Here is a 19,935-nt window from a genome sequence, read left to right on the forward strand (position 1 = left end):
TGGGCACTAATAAATTGGTGAGAAAATAACAAAAAATTAATTGGCACTATTAAATTAAAAATAAATAAATAAATAAATAAATAATAATGATAATAATTTTGTGTAGAAGGGGTCCATCTCCAAATTAAGTGATTAATTTATTGGTAATTGGGAGATGGTCACCTTGATAAAAGCTTGCAGCTCTCTACTCTCAGGGTGGGTGTTCGGAGGAGTAAGTTAGAGGAGAAAGGAGAAAGGAAACTAAAAATAAAAAATCATTGACATTGTTGGCCCAGCCTGACATGTATTGGTTAGTTTGTTTTGTGTTCGAGATTTTGTTTTGTATACCTGTTTTATTTGGTTCTGTGAGCAAGTGTGTGCTTTTTGTTAAAACCTTTTATTTTATTGTGTTTAAATAAACGTCGCAAGCTTCATTGCACCCAATCCCTGCAGTGCCTGTTTTCCTCCTGCATCTGGCCTGACATCACCATTTCAGCCATCCCTGTCACAAGGCTCCTTCCTTTATGAAAATGTTTTCGATTTCTTTAGAGGTAAATCCTCTTTTTAATTCTGCTAAACAACACACCCATGTGTTTTCATGTGAAGATTTGACGTTACAAAGAAATGAAACAGAAATACATCCGTGTATCCCATGAGGGCCGTCAGTCATAAACAGTGTTATACATTTTTTATTTGCTTGCAATGGCTACTCGTCTTTGTATGGTTGTAAACATTTCATATTTTGTTGTCTAATCTCAGTTTCGGTTTCTTGAAGAATGGGTTTCAAATCTTGTGTGGTTTTGTACAGCTTGTTCCATTCTTTATGGTGCCCATTAGAACCAATTTGTAGGAAATATTGCCAAAAGTAGTGTTTCACTTTAGGGGGTGATGTAAAGATAAGTGCAAAGTGATTTGGGGGTGCAAAACCCCTATAATGCTGCTGTAAATTCAAATTTTTTTCGTTCACTGAAAATGCAGAGCATGTAAAGAATGGTGTTCACCTGGAGTTCTACACCCGCTATCAAATTTGCACTTTGCCATCATTAATCCATTAAAATTATATTGAAATGCATTCAAATGAAGAAAAAAGAATGGAATTGGGCAGGATCTGGATACTAAGGGGGTACAAACTTTATACTTTGATGTAAGGATTTTGCTTTGCACTTAGGCAATTGCTGACCTTCCAAAAACTTTACACCGCTTCTTACAAGGTGCAAACCATTGTAGAAGTGAATAATTAAGAGTGGTATAAAAGCACACACCTGCAGAGGCCTGTCATCTGCTTCAGGATGGCTGCAAGATACATTTCCTGATGTGGCAACATGCTCTTGTTGAGGAGAGGCAGGAACACGTTCGAAGAAGAATGGCAAGATGAAGAACACCCTGCATATTCAATGCCAGGGTCACTTTGTTTGGGATGCCGGAGGATGCCGAAGGCTAAAGCGTTATCGTCTCACTCCGCAGGTCATCCTAGACCTAATAGCTGAACTGATGGATGAGCTAGACCCCAGGATCAATCTAGGGACCTGTAACAGGGGAGATCTGGGCTGACCATCTGACGTATGCATGGTGCTGCAGGAAGAGGGCAGCAGCCCCGCGGGATCCGCTTGTCAGTCATGGCAGTGACACGGAGAGGTGGGGAAAAGGGTGTGTGGGCTTTCCATCTCTCTGAGTGGCTGGGAGGATGGCCTTGGTAAAATAGTGCTCTGTTGTTCCTTCAGGTCTGCCCCTCTAGACCGACAACGGGCTAGCAGAAGAGCTGCTCTATGAGACCGTGAAGAGACGGAGAAAGAAAAGCATGTCTGGAGTTTGCCAGAAAGCATGAGAGTGACCCAGCTGCGAAGTTAAAAGGTTTTGTGGTCAGATGAGACCAAGATAGACCTTTTTGGCCAAAACTCAAAGCGCTATGTGTGGCCCAAACCTAACACTGCTCATGCCTCAAGACACACCATCACTACAGTGAAGTATGGTGGTGGCAGCATCATGCTGTGGGGATGATTCTCATCAGCAGGGACTGGGCATCTTGTTACAATTGAAGGAAGAAGGGATGGAGCAAAATACAGGAAAATACTGCAAGAGAATCTGCTTCAGTCCACTAAAAAACTGAAACTTGGGAGGAAATTCACCTTTCAGCAGGACAATGATCCCAAGCACAAGGTCAAAGCAACATTGGAGTGGCTCAAGAACAAAAAGGAGAATGTCCTACAGTGGCCCAGTCAAAGTCCTGATCTCAATCCCATTGAGAATCTGTGGCACTATTTGAAAATTGCCGTCGACAAGCGTCATCCAACCAACCTGAACAACCTGGAGCAAATCTGCCAAGAAGAATGGGCCAAAATCACTCCGACACTGTGTGCAAAGCTGGTACATACTTACCCCAAAAGACTTAAACCTGTCATTGCAGCAAAAGGTGGCTCTACCAAATATTAATGTGTGGGGGTTGAATACTTATGCAAGCAAGATATTTCAGTTTTTTATTTCTTAAAACTATTTCCCAACATAAAACCAATGTCACCTTACAATAATTGATTTTGAGTTTAAGTGTTTTAAAATAAAATATCAAACAGAACGAAATTTCAATGTACCATTTGTAATTCAGTACTATGAGAAAATTGGTCAGGGGTCTGAATACTTTTGCAAGCCACTGTGTGTGTGTGTGTGTATATATATATATATATATATATATATATATATATATATTTATATATATATATATATATATATATATATATATATATATATATATATATATATCCTGCCCACTATTACAGTTTTGTTATAGGATTTATTTAGTTTATCTGCAATGTAATCACAATTTAATAATAATTTAGTAATAGTCACTCATAGTTTGTTATATTAGTACAGCAAAATCTCTCTCCCTCTCCCTCTCCCTCTATTCCTGTGACAGACAAGGACCAATCAAAACGCAACACTTATGTGGTTTCATCCCAAAAACCGGCCTGTCATACCTTGAGTCGATGAGGTCGTTAATGAACGAATTTCACGTTAAAAAGTTTAATTGTCGTAGGTCATGTACGTGACTTCCTGTCTCAACGACTAAATAAGGGGAACTCGTTAATCAAAATGTATGTTAACGAGATCAAGAAAATGAATGGAAGCATAATTTGCTGTTATGGAAACTACTAGCGTACAGGGAGTCGCAGCCAAATGGAAATTAAATTTAAAAAAATAATGGGAATATCTTTTTTTTGTAAACCTAATTTAAAATTGTGCATTTTTTCATGCAGAATGTACATTTATTTAGATAACTTCACATAAACAATGCTGATTTAAGATTATCTGACGTGCAGGTAAAAATCAAATGGTATAGGGTTAGGGTTAACTGTTTTTTATTTATTTTTTGTATGAGTCATCTATCTATATTGGTTGGAATTTATTTTCTTATGTTTATATCTACTTTTGTATGTATTTTAGTATGTACGATTGTAGGCTATAAATAAATAAATTTGAAGCGTGCTTATAGTTTGTAATGATCGACCGCTGATGGTTGTTTTTATTGTTTATTTCTACACTGGTGACCAAATGATAGAACTGATTGACATTCTGAGGAACCTAATTGCATCACCTGTTACCATTACCTCATTATATTACTAACTGCCCTATAAATGGTGTGCTATCAGCACAGTGCAGGCAGAGAGCAGGGCAGACTGTGTTGTTGGAGGACCTGGACCTGGACCTGGACAATCGCTGCAGGAACAGACTGCAGGAAGAACCTGGAAAAGTTGGACCAAGAGATCAAGGGAAGTTACAACCAAGTAGTAGTACTTTTGTTTGAGTGGTGAACCCTGTCTTACTTGCAGATACGTACACATGGCTAGAATAATTTTGTTCAGTGTGTGATTGGAAAAATTTTTATTTGACAGTACAACATATATATTGACTTTACTACTATATAGAAGTTATGAAGTATGTCAAATGGCATTATGCTGATTGTACAAAACTGTTGTGGTGGTCTGTATATAAGACAACCTGCTGGAGTATCATTAGAAACTTAAAATTGGGATACAATATGTTGCAATGCAACTGCACTGATGGTGGCTTGTTACAGCAGGTACCTGGCCTGGGGTTTTGGGCTGACCCTCTCTGCTGGACAGTGACCAGCAGGACAGCATTTGGGACGGGGAGAAGCCGGCCCTGAGTTTTGATGGGGCCTGTCTGTGTGGGGCTAATTTATAAAGAAGAGAACAAGGGCCATTTTTGGCCTGGAGTGATACTACAAGCTGGGACACAAGGAATACAAGGTTATATATTTGTGCTACAGCCTCCCTTCTCACGTTTGAGAAGCACCGGGACCTTCCCTGCCTATTTACACAATTGAACTTGTTTTTAGATAGTGTTAACCTAATCCAGTTGTTTTAGAAAGAATTGCTATTTTACATAAATGTCATTTATAGTTTTAGCTGGGATTGTATTTTATTGTGTAAATTGTTATTTGGATAAATATTATTGTGACCGTTCAGTGCAGTAAAAACTAAAGCTTACTTACCTGTGTTGTGATTCTTGGATGTTCAGTCTGGGGGGGTTGGGGTTGGTGTCACAGAATCCCAAAAGAACCTGGAGAGAGAGAGAGAGAGAGAGAGAGAGAGAGAGAGAGAGAGAGAGAGAGAGAGAGAGAGAGAGAGAGAGAGAGGGAAACAGGAGGGTTAACATTTGTACACATATTAACTGTTTGGTTTATTGACACCTGGTCACCTCTACCAGTTTTGTGTGTTAAAGCATGTGACAGTTTTTGGTGTAAGTTGGCAGGATTCATCGCATTGCGACGAGTGTATCAGGGCCACTGGCTGTTGGGCAACCAGGCGAGCAACCCCCTAATGGGAGTGCTGAAGCACCTCAGATGGTAGTAGACCCTGGAATGGAGAATGGACTGGCACCATTGGCTGTACCAGCCATGGCCCCTAGTAGAGGGCCAACAGTAGTTCACCCGGCCGTAGCAGCCTTAACCTTTCCACTTATGTTGAGGGTTCTGAAATTTTATGGTACCGTGGAGAGATAAGCTATGAGGCAAGGAAATTGCAGATTGAGGCCACACTCCCGTTTCAGTCCCTTACGGAAGTACAACAGACCAATATGATATTACAGGCATTAGATGGGATAGCCAAACAAGAAATTGAGCTCCTTCCATTAAGGGAATGTTTGACTCCTGGTCAGATCTTTGCAGCGTTAGAGGGGCTGTATGGGGATCACCTTCTGTTAACACAGTTAAGGGCTAGATTCTATAGCTGTAGTCATGAGCCTGGGGAGGCACTGGGGGCTTTTTCACTTTGTCTCCGTGAACTGTTTTCCAGGTTGCAGCGAAGGGACCCCACTAGTAGTGCTCTCCAGGATACCATCCTCCGCAATCAATGGATCTCCGGCCTCCTTCCTGGAACAGTACATCAAATCCACCAGCAACTTGTGCGAAGTACCCCTGCCATGACGTTGAGAGAGGTTGGTATAGATGCCAGCCTGCTCAGTGAAGATAGTCAAGGATATCCTAAGGAAGTGATCAGCCAGGCAGTGATCCACCCCCATCCCCCATCGCAAGGACCTCCTGGCTGGAATGCAGAGATTCGGGCTGAGGTTCTGGCCGAAGTCCAGGGCCAGTTGACCAGATTATCCCGTTCCATCACCACTGACGTGCACGCTGTTACAACAGCTTCACCCCCCACTACCTTTCCGAGGGACCGCCCCCGTCTCAGCTTGCTTGCCCTTGGGTTGTGCATTCTAGTGGAAGACCCGTATGTAATGCTTGTGGTCGGTAACTGGCCTGTATAGACAGGTGACAAGAAAAAAGCCATTACTCAAACAGCCTCATCTTAAAGCACGTATAGAGTTTGTGAAAAAGCATGTAGATGATACTGCAGACATGTGGAAAAAAATTCTGTGGCCAGTTGAGACAAAAATTGAACTTTTCGGTCTAAATTCCAAGCGTTACGTCTGATGAAAGCCCAACACATCACCCAGTCAGCACCATCCCCACTGTCAAGTATGGTGGTGGCAGCATCATGGTATGGGGATGCTTCATTTCAGCAGGGACTGGAAAGCTTGTCAGGATAGCGGGGAGAATGGATGGTGTAAAGTAGAGGAGAATCCTAGATTGAGGAAAACCTGTTTGAGTCAGCCAAGACTCAAACTGGGGAGAAAGTTCACATTTCAGCAGGACAATGACTAGAAACACAAAGCCAAAGCCACAGAGGAGTAGTTGAAGAAGATAATTAATGTTCTCGAGTGGCCCAGTCAAAGTCCTGACTTGAATCCAGTCAAATTTATGGTAAGACTTGAAGATTACAGTCCATCAGTGATCCCCAACAACCTTGCCAGAACTGGAGCATTTTTTCTGTGAAGAATGGGCAAAAATGTCACCATCCTACTGTGCAAAGCTAGTAGAGACCTATCCAAAAGGACACATAGCAGTAATTGCTGCAAAAGGTTCATCTACCAAATACTGACTTAAGAGGCTGAATACTTCTGCAACCAGTAAATTTCATTTTGTACATTTTTCTATGCAAGTTTTGTTGATATCTAACCTCCTCCTCATATAACAGTGTTCAGTTTAACCACTACAGGTTTGAATAAAAAAAGTTTGGTTGAAAACTGTGCATACATTATTTGTAATTCAACAAAATGTGACATTATTGGTAGGGGGTGAATACTACTGCAAACCACTGTAGTCTTGGATTTTCAGATCGGAGGCATGAGCATCCGAACCGGGGGGTTATGATTGTCAGCGACAACTGTCAAGGCGTCGATAGAGAGATCTTAGGGATGAATAATATCTTGCCCTGTTGGGATAACATCTTCCGTTGTGATCCACTGATGCACAAGGCCAGGCCTGTGTCGGGGTCTCATCCCTGCGTGGCCTACAACGCTAGCATCCTGCAGGCACACCCTCTGCGTACACTGCTTCGGTGTGCCACATGTCACCATGGCCCTCGAGAAGGATGGGGCATGTAACATCTGTGAGGCCCTTCAGCCCCGACTGAAGGAGGCCCAGCTAGAGAGAGCCAAAAGGGCGAGCTGCGTGTCCTTTACAGCCGGATCGCCAGTGGCTCTGAGCACCCCAGATGACCTGTCCCAAAACCCCTGTTGGGTTTTCCAAATGACAGGCCGCCCGCAGTTGCTCCCCATCTCCACAGGTGAGACGGGTGAAGCGCTCCAAACAGGCAAGAGACATCATGGACCTCAAGGCCCAGTTGACCCAGGTCCTAAAGCTCTTGGCTAGACATTTGCCACAGGCCCCTGCCCAGGTCCTGCAGCCCCAATCGCCATACCCTCCCTCGCCTATGGGAGTGCAGGAAGGGTGGGCAGGCTTGTCCCAGCTGGCACAGGAGGACACGCTGTCCATAGCGGCCTCGGGTGACTGGGCTTCTTTCTCTTCGGAGATGCAAGTGGCTGAGACCCTTGCCAGGGAAGAGCCTGGATCTGAAAGTCTCAGAAGCCAGTACCATCCCATTGTCCAGCTCCATTTTGGGATGTGCTGCAGCTTTCCTGCAGGTCCCCTGGACGCCAGCAGCTGAACCACGCCAGACTGTCTACTGGATGCAGGCATTGGCTCCCCGCCCCAGAGGTTACCGGCCTTCCCAGATTTTTTGGAGGAAGTACACTCCTCCTGGGACCACCCGGCCTCGGGACCCAGTATGCTAAAGCCAGGGTCCCTGATGTGGATAAGGCCGCGCTTAGAGGAATCTGCTGTCCCTACGGGTGACACACATTCTTGGAGTGGTGAACTGGGCAGCGGACTTCCTCCCCAGGAGCTGCCCACATCCATCAGAGTGGCGGCTCCCCCCTCAGACGGTTCAGGAAGGCGCAGGTCGATCTCTTCACTTCAGCATAGACGATGCATTGCCCCCTGTTGTTCTCCCTCCACCACTTGGGCGGTCCACCTACCGTAGACGCCCTAGCGCATGAATAGCCCAAAGCATTTTTGTATGCTTTCCCACCTATACCGCTGCTCCTGGCTTTTCTCGAAGTCCGGTTAGAGAAAGCGTCAGTTCTCCCAGTGGCCCTCAAGTGACCCAGGAGAATATGGTTTTCGACCCTGTGCCAGCTGTTGAGCAGCCAGCCCTGGTAGATTCCACTTCGTTTGGATCTCCTCAGTTATGCCAAAGGCTCTCTTTGGCATCCGGAACCAGTAGGTTCCAGTTATGGGTCTGGCCCCTGAAAAGGATCACTGGCTAGCCCTAGGACTATCAGACGCGGTTGTGAAAACAAAGCAGAGCTCTAGGGCAGACTCCACTAGGTCTTTGTATACCTGCAAGTGGAAGTGTTTTCAAACTTGGTGTCTGGCTGGGAACCATGACCCAATTACTTGCCCAGTGCCAGTCATTTTGCAGTTTCTGCAAGAACTGCTCGATGCTGGAAGATCGGCTTCCACCTTGAAAGCCCTTACACTCCATAGAGCTGAAGTTTCTGTCTATGAAGACAGCCTTCCTCTTGGCTATCACCTCCGCTATGCTGATCAGTGAGCTGCAGGCGCTGTCTGTACACAGCTCCTGCATGCGTATTTGGAAAGATGGCAGTAGGGTGTCGATGCGCACCAACCCCGCCTTCCTCCTCAAGGTGATTACAGACTTCCATATCAACCAATCTGTGGAACTGAAGTCTTTTCATCCCCTTCCTCTGCCCAGTACAGGCATTGAGATGCTACGTGCATAGGATAAGAGCTCTGTGTCAATCTAATCAGCTCTTTGTCACGGAATACAAACCCTAGGACAGTCCCTCTAAGCAGTGTCTGTGATACTTGATTGCGTATGACAGTTCTGGCTTATCCCCACCTGGTAGGGTAACTGCACACTCTACTAGAGGTTTGTCTTGGGCCATTTTCAAAAGGTGCCTTGATGTCCGACATTTGTACTGTGGCTAGCTAGGCTACGCCACATACTTTCTCCAGGTTCTATTGCGTTAATGCTGTAGACCCTGCCTTGCCTTCTGTAGGCACAAGGGTCCTATACCTCTGGGTTAGGCTGTGTTGTGTGTCCCTCAGTTGCTGCCATCCTTCTCCCACGTTGCGGTCGTTCTCGAATTGAAAGGGAATGTTAGGTTACTTACCTTAACCCTGGTTCACTGAAAGAGAAGATGATCACCAACCGCGAGGTCGCTTCCGTTGCCCTCACAGATTCGATGGAAAGCTCCCTGTGGACCGAGTGCATCATCACAGGAAGGGGCCTTTCAGCAGCTCTAGTATGGAGAGCTCAGCAATACCTACCCGAAGGGCAGGAATATCCCATGCCAATGTCAGTGGTGGTCATCTTCTCTTTCAGGGAACCAGGGTTACGGTAAGTAACCTAGCATTTTTACGTTGTGTTTAACTACTTCCCCTGAGCACTGTTTAATGTGTTTTAGTTTCGGAATTAAAATGGAGAAATGTTTTAACTGTGAAATTAATTCGTAAAGGAGAGGAGAGGGAGAAGGTCTCTTGGAGAAAATTAGAGGTAGTCTATTTTTGTTTTTACAGAACATAGGTTTCAAAATCCACACAAACACAATACAATGACTGAAATACAATTGACTGGTTTCATTCGCTAAAATAGATACATCATAAGATAATTAACCCATTGTAACCAGGTGAGACTCATTCTCTCTTTAATTGGTTAATATGGGCTCATTATCACTCGTGGCGCATATAAACTGGCGTCTGGAAAAGCATTAGTTTTGCCGCAAGCCGGGGGTGCTAGCTGACTGCAAAGTGAGTCTTACCTGTGTGGAAGGTACGTTCCCACGTCTTCGTACAATTTTTATTTTATTTTTAAAACTATTGACAGCTATTGTAACTAATTATTATGTCGGTATTTGTAGGTTGAACAGTGCAGGACATTGTCATTGTTGTGTCTCGAGGTAATGTCAACCCACATTGTATACAGGTATTTGTAGGGTAAGCCTAGTGCTGCCTGCAGTAATACAGTCAAAACTATATTGCGTATAGCGGTAAAGTTGTAGGGTGAGCAAAACTCCTCGAGGTAGTCTGTTTTAATGATAGTGCTGCTGACATTATTAGTAATTTTTTATTTTTTGTATTTGCAAACAGAGCAATTGTCAGCTGCTGTTTCTTTTATTGTCATTTTTTTCTTCTTCAATTGGTATATGAGGAGTGGGTATTCTTTACTATTTTCCACACGGCGACCGGTGGTTAGGTTTTCTTTTTATTTATGGTTGATTATTTTGATTGTTTAATTTAGGTTGATGTATTGTTTTATTTTGTATGACGTTTTGTTTGCACATTTTCTATTTTTTCGTTTTAGTTGTTTTTATAGTTCTAATTTGCACTGCTAACTCCTATTCGCCTTGTGGCACTTGATACCCAGCCATTATAAACTTAGTTCTTGTGGCACTTGAGACTAAACTATTACAACTTTATCTCCTTGAATCCAGGCAATCCCTGAAAATAGGCACATCGCCACACCATGAATAATAAATAGTGGTCCAACACGAGGGAAAAACAGAGAGCCAATATATTACAAAATTCAGATTAACCGTATACTTTCTCAGCTACACAAATTTGGTTTGTTCTCACTACATACAAACTGATCACGACTCTTCTGCTGGTCAACTCATTCGTAGATAGAACAATTAATTTTCCAATCAAACTGCAATAAATGCTGAAAACAAAACTAACTAAATAAGCAAACAAAGGGGGGCTCCCGAGTAGCGCATCCAGCAAAGGCACTCCATGTGGAGGTGCAGGATGTGCCTTTATAGCCTGGAGATCGCAAATTCGAATCCAGTCTATGTTACAGCTGACCATGTCCACGAGTTCCTAGGGAGAGGCACACAATTGGCTGAGCACCGCCCGGGTAGGGAGGGCTTAGGTCTGCAGGGGAATCCACAGCTCACTGCGCAACAGCAACCCCTGTGGCCGATAGGATGCCTGTGGTTCTTCAGTGGAGCTGCCAGATCTGTTTTGTCCTCCAGCACTATAGGTCTGGTGGCCTCGCTGTGGATTCATAGTGTGAAAAACGACGGCTTGGCAGGAGCATGTTTCGGAGAACACATGCTCCAGCCACTGTTTCCCCGAGTTGAGGGGGGGGGGTTTGCAAGTGATGAGCTGAGGTTATAGATAATAATTGAGCATGCTAAATTGGGGAGAAAAGCTGGGTAAAAAATTGGCGACGACTAAATTAAAAAAAATGTAATAAATACATTTTTTTAAAAAGCAAACAAAAAGGCGTGCTCTTTCCCTGGCATTCACAAACGCAATTTCTTTCTGTCACACACAGTTACCATCCAGCAGCCATCTTTTAAAGCTGCAGGCAATACATGTTGCTCTCATTGATTTTAATGAAGGCGTCATGGTAACGGGACCAACAGAAGGAATCCCAAACTGTTTGCATAAAAGAGAGGCGGCAAAGTTTGCTAAGTTTTATGAATATGGGCCAATATCTTCAAATATGCACTACACCCAGAATCTGGTATAGTCAATAGTTTGATATAGACAATAACATAAAATGTTCATACCACATTTTTTGGCAACTGGGATTGCCCAGATCTTAGAAAAAAGAGGTGACATACATGACTCTCATAAATTTGCCTGGATAATTATTAGAGCTCCTGTTTTCATGTTAACTTCAAGCAGCAGATTTGGTGTGTTGCGATACACTGTACAGTAGTTTCACAGGACTGTAACTGCAATATCTGTTCTCCCTGAGAAGTTTGGATTCTTCACTGTGCAGATGTTTTGTAGCTTAATTTCAAGTTAAACTGGTCATAGTATTAAGCCAGTTTTTCCTAATGTAAATTTATTTTGTACTTCAAATGAAAAAATAAAATCTTGTGTTTGTCATTATGTAATGCACTATATTGGCCATATTTAGCCATATGTGGTTAAATTGCAATATTATAGTTATTTAAAAGGTTTAGATTTTTTATATGCCCTGGCATACAAATACATTTTAAAGATCCTTAAAAGCAATTTTAAAAGAAACTTCTGAAAGTTGGTAAACATTCAAAGTAACCTTTACATTCAGTCCAGCCTCAATGTTTTCTCTTATCCTGCACTGCTTTCTCCCTCATTATAAAAGTCTGCCACAGTAAACTTTCCTGTGGTTATGCTACACAGATACCACAGTTTACCACACCTCTATGGGCTTTACATTGCATACCTTTGCTTTACCAGGCTTTATTACCCTTTTGTTACCAAGGGAAATATGTATGAGGAATATAGCTTTACATTTCCTTTAGTTTATTTTACTTTCTTACCTTTTTCGTATTGCAATTTTGAGTATTCTAATTATGTGCTGTTTTGAAAAATATGTGTTCAGGTGTTTTTATCTTGAGCACAGAAGCTGCACCTCAGTTCTAATTGCATGCCATAGATATATATGTGTGTGTGTGTGTGTGTGTGTGTGTGTATAGGTGTATGAAAGCAGCTTCTGAGCTCACAGTGAAACTCCCTTAGGACACTCTTAAATAGTTGTTTTCAACAGTAATAAGACAGTTGCCATATACCTGTTTGCATCACTCTAAACACTCTTTAAATACAAAGTTTGCTTCTGTAAGGACAAAAAAAAAACTATTTTCCGTCATACAAATAGTTTATTTTAATCACATATGAATGTTCAAACATTCTTATGTTCTGATATATTAAACTGATTAAAGTGGGCTGGTATGAGTTGGTATGCATACTGGTAAAAAAAAAATTAAATTATAGTATGTCAGCAAAATAAATAAATAATAATTGAAAATTATACTGCTGCAGCAAGACTTCCTACTCACACCTCTTCTTCCATAAAAAAAGCCTTCATGTTCCTGCTTACTTTTTTAAAAATGCATTTTACATTGTTTTTTTGCATGAAATATTTTATTGTAATATAATTTACATTTAATTTCTATGGACCTTTTTATGACGCATAATCTAAAAGCTTTTCACAATAACACTTTGTATACTTTATATATAGATAAAAAGTAAATTGATAAAGTTAAATAATAAAATATCACGATGACATCACTGATTCCCCACAAAAAAAATAAAAAAGCTGAGGACAGGAAAGGTTCCGATTCTCAATTGGATGAATACCCCAAATAAAATGTAAAATAAATGGTATCATTGCACATTTTCTTTCTTTTTTATTTATTCGTTTTTTTTACCTGGAGTTAGTCATACTTATCATGGCTTTGACAAAGTAGATGGGCATGTGTGCTGCAGGTTTTGAAATATTTCCCAAGGCCGGTATGTACATTGTGTACATGATTTATAATGTCTCGCCACTTGTCACCTGCCATAACATGTATTATTAAATGTCGTCCCAGTAATACATACATACACACTGTTGTTTGGAACACTGTGTTTATTACAGACCTTTGAAGAGCACATTAGTTTTGTAATATCTTGATAAAGATATTTGAACAAAAAGAACAGAGTCCAGAGATATGTTTTTAAATTAGCCCTGCAACTTTATTTTATCCATAACAGAACTTCTTACTTTCATAGCCAAGCTCAGACTGCTGCTAGAAGCGGGGAACCCATACTTATATCCACAGGTGAACTAATCACCAGAAGCCTAGCTCTGGCCACGTAGTGCAGCTATATAGAATACAACATTTATTTTAAACTTGTGGCGTTCATTACACCACATTCCTCCCTGGTACTCTGAAACTAGGTTTCTCTAATTATTAGATATATACCGAGCATCAAAAGAAACTTATCACTATTATAACACACTTATTTTAGAAAAAAAATAAGCTATATAAATGATGGACAGTGAAGAAATGTTTTTGGTTTCTTTTTAGTAACTCGATCATTCATCCTTGACCGTGACACGCTTGAGTGACTATGACTGAAGCATATGCACTTAATCACCTAATTAGTGAGACTGTTGATTGGACACTGGACATGGAGTCATGAAACATAAACCTGTGCAGCTAAAGAAACTGATGTTGAATTCCCCAGAAATCGCACAAGGTTTGTACTCATTTTTGGAACAAAACTTCAATTAGATTTATTTTAGGTTGATAATACTCGAAAATAATCGTAATATTTTTAATAAAGTAGCCGGTGCCGGTAGATGGTGGATTGCACCGATCACGGTTTATTTTGTAAACACCGATTTCTTTTTCAGTATTTTTGCTTTGAAAATAATCAGTTGTTTCTTTAACAGTCATTTTAATGTTAATTTAATGTTTCGTCTGAATTGCGTCTCTGGGACAGATCAAATCTGTGACTCCAATCTCCACTGCCCCTTCTTCGAAGAAGTCAAGCAAGACGTATTTCATATTTCTCCATCACCAGACAAATGACGGTTAAGAATAATCAGCAGCCAGACCCAGCATGAGCGCACGACTTGTCTCACTCCGTGAGGACATTCCGCCATAAATCATTCAGGCACGACTAAACGTCGAAAATAAATTTTAGTTTAAAATTTACTAAACACGTATAAAGCTTATAAAATGGTACCCATTATAACAAATTACAGCGAGTGAGCTGTGAAATGCAGTGCATTAAAAATGTGGTGTAATAAATTTATAGCATTGAATAGCAACATTAAATAATAGGCAAATAGTAACTGCTGCTTTTTAATGTGATCCCTGTTTCACTGTTAGCTGTTGTGAAAAGCCTGTGGTAATTTCTGTTGTATCGTTGGCTGTTGTAAAAATCCTGTGGTAATTCTATGGAGTCTATGAAAAAGACCTAGGAGTTTGTGTTGACTCACAAAATCCGTGCCCGTGGCAGGTGTTCTTAAATTAATGGTCCGTGAACACACTTCTGGTGGGTCGTAGCATGGGAATATAAAGAAAGCTTTAAACGCGTTTTCCAACAAAAGCGCCACAGCAGTCCGTTGACAGCGCTGCTTGCTCATGCTGTGTTTGTACGTACGCTACTTTTTTTTTTTTTTTTTTTTTTTTAAAAAAGGCTTTTGCGATACGATCAACCAATTGAATATCTGCATTGTCTCTGCAGTAGCCCAATCATAAGTTAGCTGGGTGGGACATAAACTGTGTCTGTTTCAGGGGCAGGTACCAACTGTAAGTTTAACCAATATGAGAGTCAAATATCTGCCAAGTTTCACGCAGCTGTCCAATCGTAAGCAAGCAGCAGCCGCTCATAGTATTCTGCATGAAAATTGAAGGCGACTGAGTAGCCAATGGGAAAGTGAAAAATCTGACAGCTGTCCGATCATTCGTGAGCAGAGGCGGGGTGTTAATATGCTGGATAGGCACTGAATTTCTCCGACTGTTATTGAGAAAAAAAACACGTTTCAGTATTTAGAATTTAATTTTCTATCTTTTTTTTGATTTCACCAGATAAGGGAAACACCGTAGTATATTTAGTTATGAATCCACTTTTTCTGAATAATCGTACTGCAGATGAGCGATCTTTAAGACAGATTAGTGTTGACAAATTGAAATAAACTGAGATTTAGTTTATTCACGGTTATCTGTGTAAACATACTATTTTAAAAAATATTTGCATTGCCTATTTTATGTAATTTATTTAAAGAATAAGCGCAACATGCACAATTTCTACCCTGAGACTTGGCCTTATCAAAGTGAGCCAAGAATAACCCCACTAAAACTCTTACACACACACACACTATATATATATATATATATATATATATATATATATATATATATATATATATATATATATATATATATAGTAAACAGGCTGGCCGTTGATCAGGTTCGTGCCCCTTTAAGAATGTGACCCAGAAGTAAAGCTTTGATTTTTAAAGTGCTTTCGCACACTTTTATTCAAACAAATAAACAAACAAAAACAAACAAACACCTAGCTCCCTCAGAGCACTCACTAAACATATGCAGGTCCCTGACTGACGCACAGGACAGCTAAGCTGTTTAACTGACATACAACATGAAAATAAACACTAACAGATTTTTATAAAAACCGAACGTAGGTTTTTACCTCACCATAACACCTCGAGCTCCTCACTCTACAGCCACACCGTTCTGAGCAAACTGTCTGCTTTCCTTAAATAACCTGCACCTGGCTCTAATTTACAATGATAGCCAGGTGCAAGGGATAATTAACAATAAAACAATTAACAAAAATAATACAATTAAATTAACCAAATTAAACAAAAGCAATTTTATTAAACGAAGTGTGCATTTTCACATGTTTTTAGACAGGGAGGAATCTGACCCTCTCCCTGCCATATATATATATATATATATATATATATATATATATATATATATATATATATATATATATATATATATATATATATATATATATAATGTCGCGAGAAGGCAGTGTGTAAGATAAGATCCTATGCGATAGTTAACGTGCCCGCAAACAGCCAAGTAAGATCAATTTATGCCCATGCCAAAATTACTTTGAGGACCACTGATCTAGACAATGTGGAGAAGCTATAAAATAGACCAATGAGATGCTCGGATATATTGTGAAAAGTGTTGAATTTAAATCAAGGGAAGTAATGTTAAAACTGTACAATCCATTAGTAAGACCTCATCTTGAATATTGTGTTCATTGTGTTGTGTTCAGGTCACCTCGTTACAAAAAGCATATTGCTGCTCTAGAAAGAGTGCAAAGAGGGACAATAATTATTTCGGGTTTAAAAGGCATGTCATATGCAGACAAGCTAAAAGAAGTGAATCTATTCAGTCTTGAACAAAGAAGACTACACGGCGACCTGATTCAAGCATTCAAAATTCTAAAAGGTATTGACGGAGTCGACCCAAGGGACTTTTTCAGCCTGAAAAAAAAAACAAGGACCAGGGGTCACAAATGGAGATTAGACAAAGGGGCATTCAAAAAAGAAAATAGGAGGCACTTTTTTACACAGAGATCTGGCACTCTACATCAGTTCCTTGGGTTCCTCTGACAATACTGCTTCTGTAGTTATTCCAAACTTATAAGAAATAAGACAAACTTTTTAGTTGCCTTCATTAGTGTGAATCACACTCGAGTCAGTGAGCTCTCCTCTGCACTGCAGCTTTAACAATCACACTCGATTCAGTGAGCTCTCCTCTGCACTGCAGCTTTAACAATCACACTCGATTCAGTGAGCTCTCCTCTGCACTGCAGCTTTCCTAACAATCACACTCGAGTCAGTGAGCTCTCCTCTGCACTGCAGCTTTAACAATCACACTTGAGTCAGTGAGCTCTCCTCTGCACTGCAGCTTTAACAATCACACTCGAGTCAGTGAGCTCTCCTCTGCACTGCAGCTTTCCTAACAATCACACTTGAGTCAGTGAGCTCTCCTCTGCACTGCAGCTTTAACAATCACACTTGAGTCAGTGAGCTCTCCTCTGCACTGCAGCTTTAACAATCACACTCGAGTCAGTGAGCTCTCCTCTGCACTGCAGCTTTCCTAACAATCACACTTGAGTCAGTGAGCTCTCCTCTGCACTGTAGCTTTAACAATCACACTTGAGTCAGTGAGCTCTCCTCTGCACTGCAGCTTTAACAATCACACTTGAGTCAGTGAACTCTCCTCTGCACTGCAGCTTTAACAATCACACTCGAGTCAGTGAGCTTTCCTCTGCACTGCAGCTTTCTTAACAATCACACTTGGCTGCTGCAACAGCCTATTAAAGTGCTATAGCCATTTGTGGGTCCCAGTGTCCCTTTATTCCCCATTCAGGTATGACTCAGACAATACAACACTTTTTCACATGTATTAATACTCTCATGAAGAAAACACACACATTTTACCCTTTACAATTTAGTGGGGTGTAGGGCAGCTTTACATACACAAAACGTCCCACGCCCAGAGACAAGGCAATTGCAATGCCCTCCTGGTTCTTCTATAAGGGGTGACTGTGGGACTGGCAACCAAATCCCAGGGATTTATATAGTGTTCAGCTCGTGCTCAATTTGTGGGCTCTCCTCCAATGCTACTGCTTGCTACAGCTCCTGTGAGAGACCCTGGTATAGTGGCAGGTCCTCTTGGGGACCTTAATGTCACAAAACAGAAACGACAAAAGCAGAGGAGGAATGTAATTAAGAGCAATCAAGGTAATAAAAATACGATTCCTTTTTAAGGGGTGAAGTAGGTTAGGCTTATTAAAACAGGTGGATGGTAACAATGACTAAGATCAAAAAGATTTAAGACATGCGTCACTATAAAGGGGACCAGATACTCCCACATACCATGGAAAATTTCAAAGAATTTCGAATGCATTTACAGTCAGTTTTTACATGTCAGTTGATTTGACAGTGACATTTCAGGTGAAGTATTTGTGCTTCAAATGTTTTTTTGTTTTTTTATTCTATATTTTTATGATGAGAAGGCTGTTGCACTTTTTGCTTAAAACCTGGAAAACGAATTTTAAAATATACTGAGAGTATAAAGGACGGAAAATAATGTGGCAATATCAGAGTTAATAAATACCAAGCCTCTGTTAGGATTTTTTTCTTTTCTATAATAATAGTAAATATGTAAAGTTTTACAAAAATATTCATCAAAAACAGCAGGGGAAAAAACAATCATGTGCTAATGCAGGGCTCTACACTAACCTTTTGTTCCAGTTGCCCTGCATGGCAACCAGTAAGAAATCCAGGTTGCCCAAAGTGAAATTTAGGTTGCCTGCAAAAAAAATAACATTGATATTTTTCTTAAAACGTATTATTTATTTTCCAAGCAGACACACCACACCAACAAACATTAAACATTTCATGGTGATACACAATCCGTTTTGCACTTGCAAGTAAACAATCTCAGAATATTTCGTCAATGGGAGTTCTGATTTTGCCACAAAGTAGTACACTGTATTAAAAAGTTTAGTGACTCGAGCCAATGGCTCCTTGTCCATTTTTATAAGATGGTTGTGGATCGTTTCGGGACACTCAATGAAATTTCCTTTGCTCTTTCACACTCACAATGATGTTCGGTGTTTTTGGACATTTTGTTTTCAAAAAAATTCGGTTCAGATCAAGAAAAGACCTCCAGTCTCTGTCAATGTAGGATAGCTTCGACACATGTTTTAGAATATTTTGTTATCGTCCTCACTGTACCCAAGCCACAAAAACTTATCTTTCTACTTAACCTGTAATTTGCGTTGCCGTTTCTCCTCGTAGGAAATCACCGCATCCCCTTTACCGGCAGCCTGTGGCACATCAGAAACTCATGATGTCGGGAGGATACAGTCCTCTTGTTGATCGCGCTTTCATTCTTGTTTTTGGAAGGGGTGAATCCAAATGGGAAAAGCCTCTCTGACTTTTTTTTTTTTTTTTTTACATACGCGGTTATACTGGGACAAACCGGACAGTTTATACAGATAACGATGAGAATGTTGTGGTGACGTTAGGCCAGATGCCGGAAGAACAACAGACAGGTACTGCAGTCGCAAAAAGATGCGTTGTGCAGTTTATTAAAGACCAAAAATAAAACGAAAAGTTTTAACAAAAATAAACAGTTGCTCACAGAGCAAAACAGAAAAGATGAACAAAACAAATCACGAACACAAAATAAACTGCACACAGGTCAGGCTGGGCAGATTGCTGGCCACCTTCTGCACAAGGTTTTTCAATTAATGTGGATGGGCTTCACTTGCACACTACAAAATAAATACAAAACATAGGGCTACGCCATCACTATACAAATAATAATAACAATACAACAAAACACAAAATAACAGGATACAGGGGCGAAGGGGGAGACCCCGTTCTAAAAATAAACAAAACACAATACATTTAAACAGCAGGGCTAAATAAATTCAGCTGTTCCTGTGGGTTCCCTCTGCTGGGTAGTGCATTTCAAAGCTGTTGTGGAAATTCTAATAAAGGAAGAGAGACTGCGCGTTCCAAACACAGGCCTTTATTTCTTAACATACAGAGTTGGATTAGTTTCTTATATACCTTAAAACTGTCAGTAAGGCAGAGGGTTAGCCAATGTTGATTCAGATATTAGCAAATAAGGGAAACAATTTATAACTATGCATATGTGGCATATAGCTAAGCAAGCAAATAACAGAATGGCTGTTTTGTGTGTATAGTTAAAAAAGACACATCTGGCTCATCCTATTATCCCACA

General features: G+C 40.7%; 1 long non-coding RNA gene across 2 annotated transcripts; it reads right to left on the reverse strand.

Annotated features, from left to right (window-relative positions):
* Positions 1-4,493: 4,493 nt before the first annotated feature.
* Positions 4,494-19,294, reverse strand: LOC121313810. 2 transcript variants are annotated; one of them, XR_005950041.1, is made up of 3 exons: positions 18,950-19,294; positions 18,420-18,489; positions 4,494-4,554 (listed from the first exon to the last, which is right to left on the reverse strand). It is a non-coding gene; the product is annotated as an uncharacterized LOC121313810 (long non-coding RNA). The 2 variants fall into 2 exon arrangements; XR_005950040.1 differs by lacking the exon at positions 4,494-4,554 and adding an exon at positions 16,696-17,857.
* Between the last annotated feature and the right edge of the window lie 641 nt (positions 19,295-19,935).

This window comes from Polyodon spathula, chromosome 4 (genome assembly GCF_017654505.1).
Source record: "Polyodon spathula isolate WHYD16114869_AA chromosome 4, ASM1765450v1, whole genome shotgun sequence".
NCBI classification, from domain to species: Eukaryota; Metazoa; Chordata; class Actinopteri; order Acipenseriformes; family Polyodontidae; genus Polyodon; species Polyodon spathula.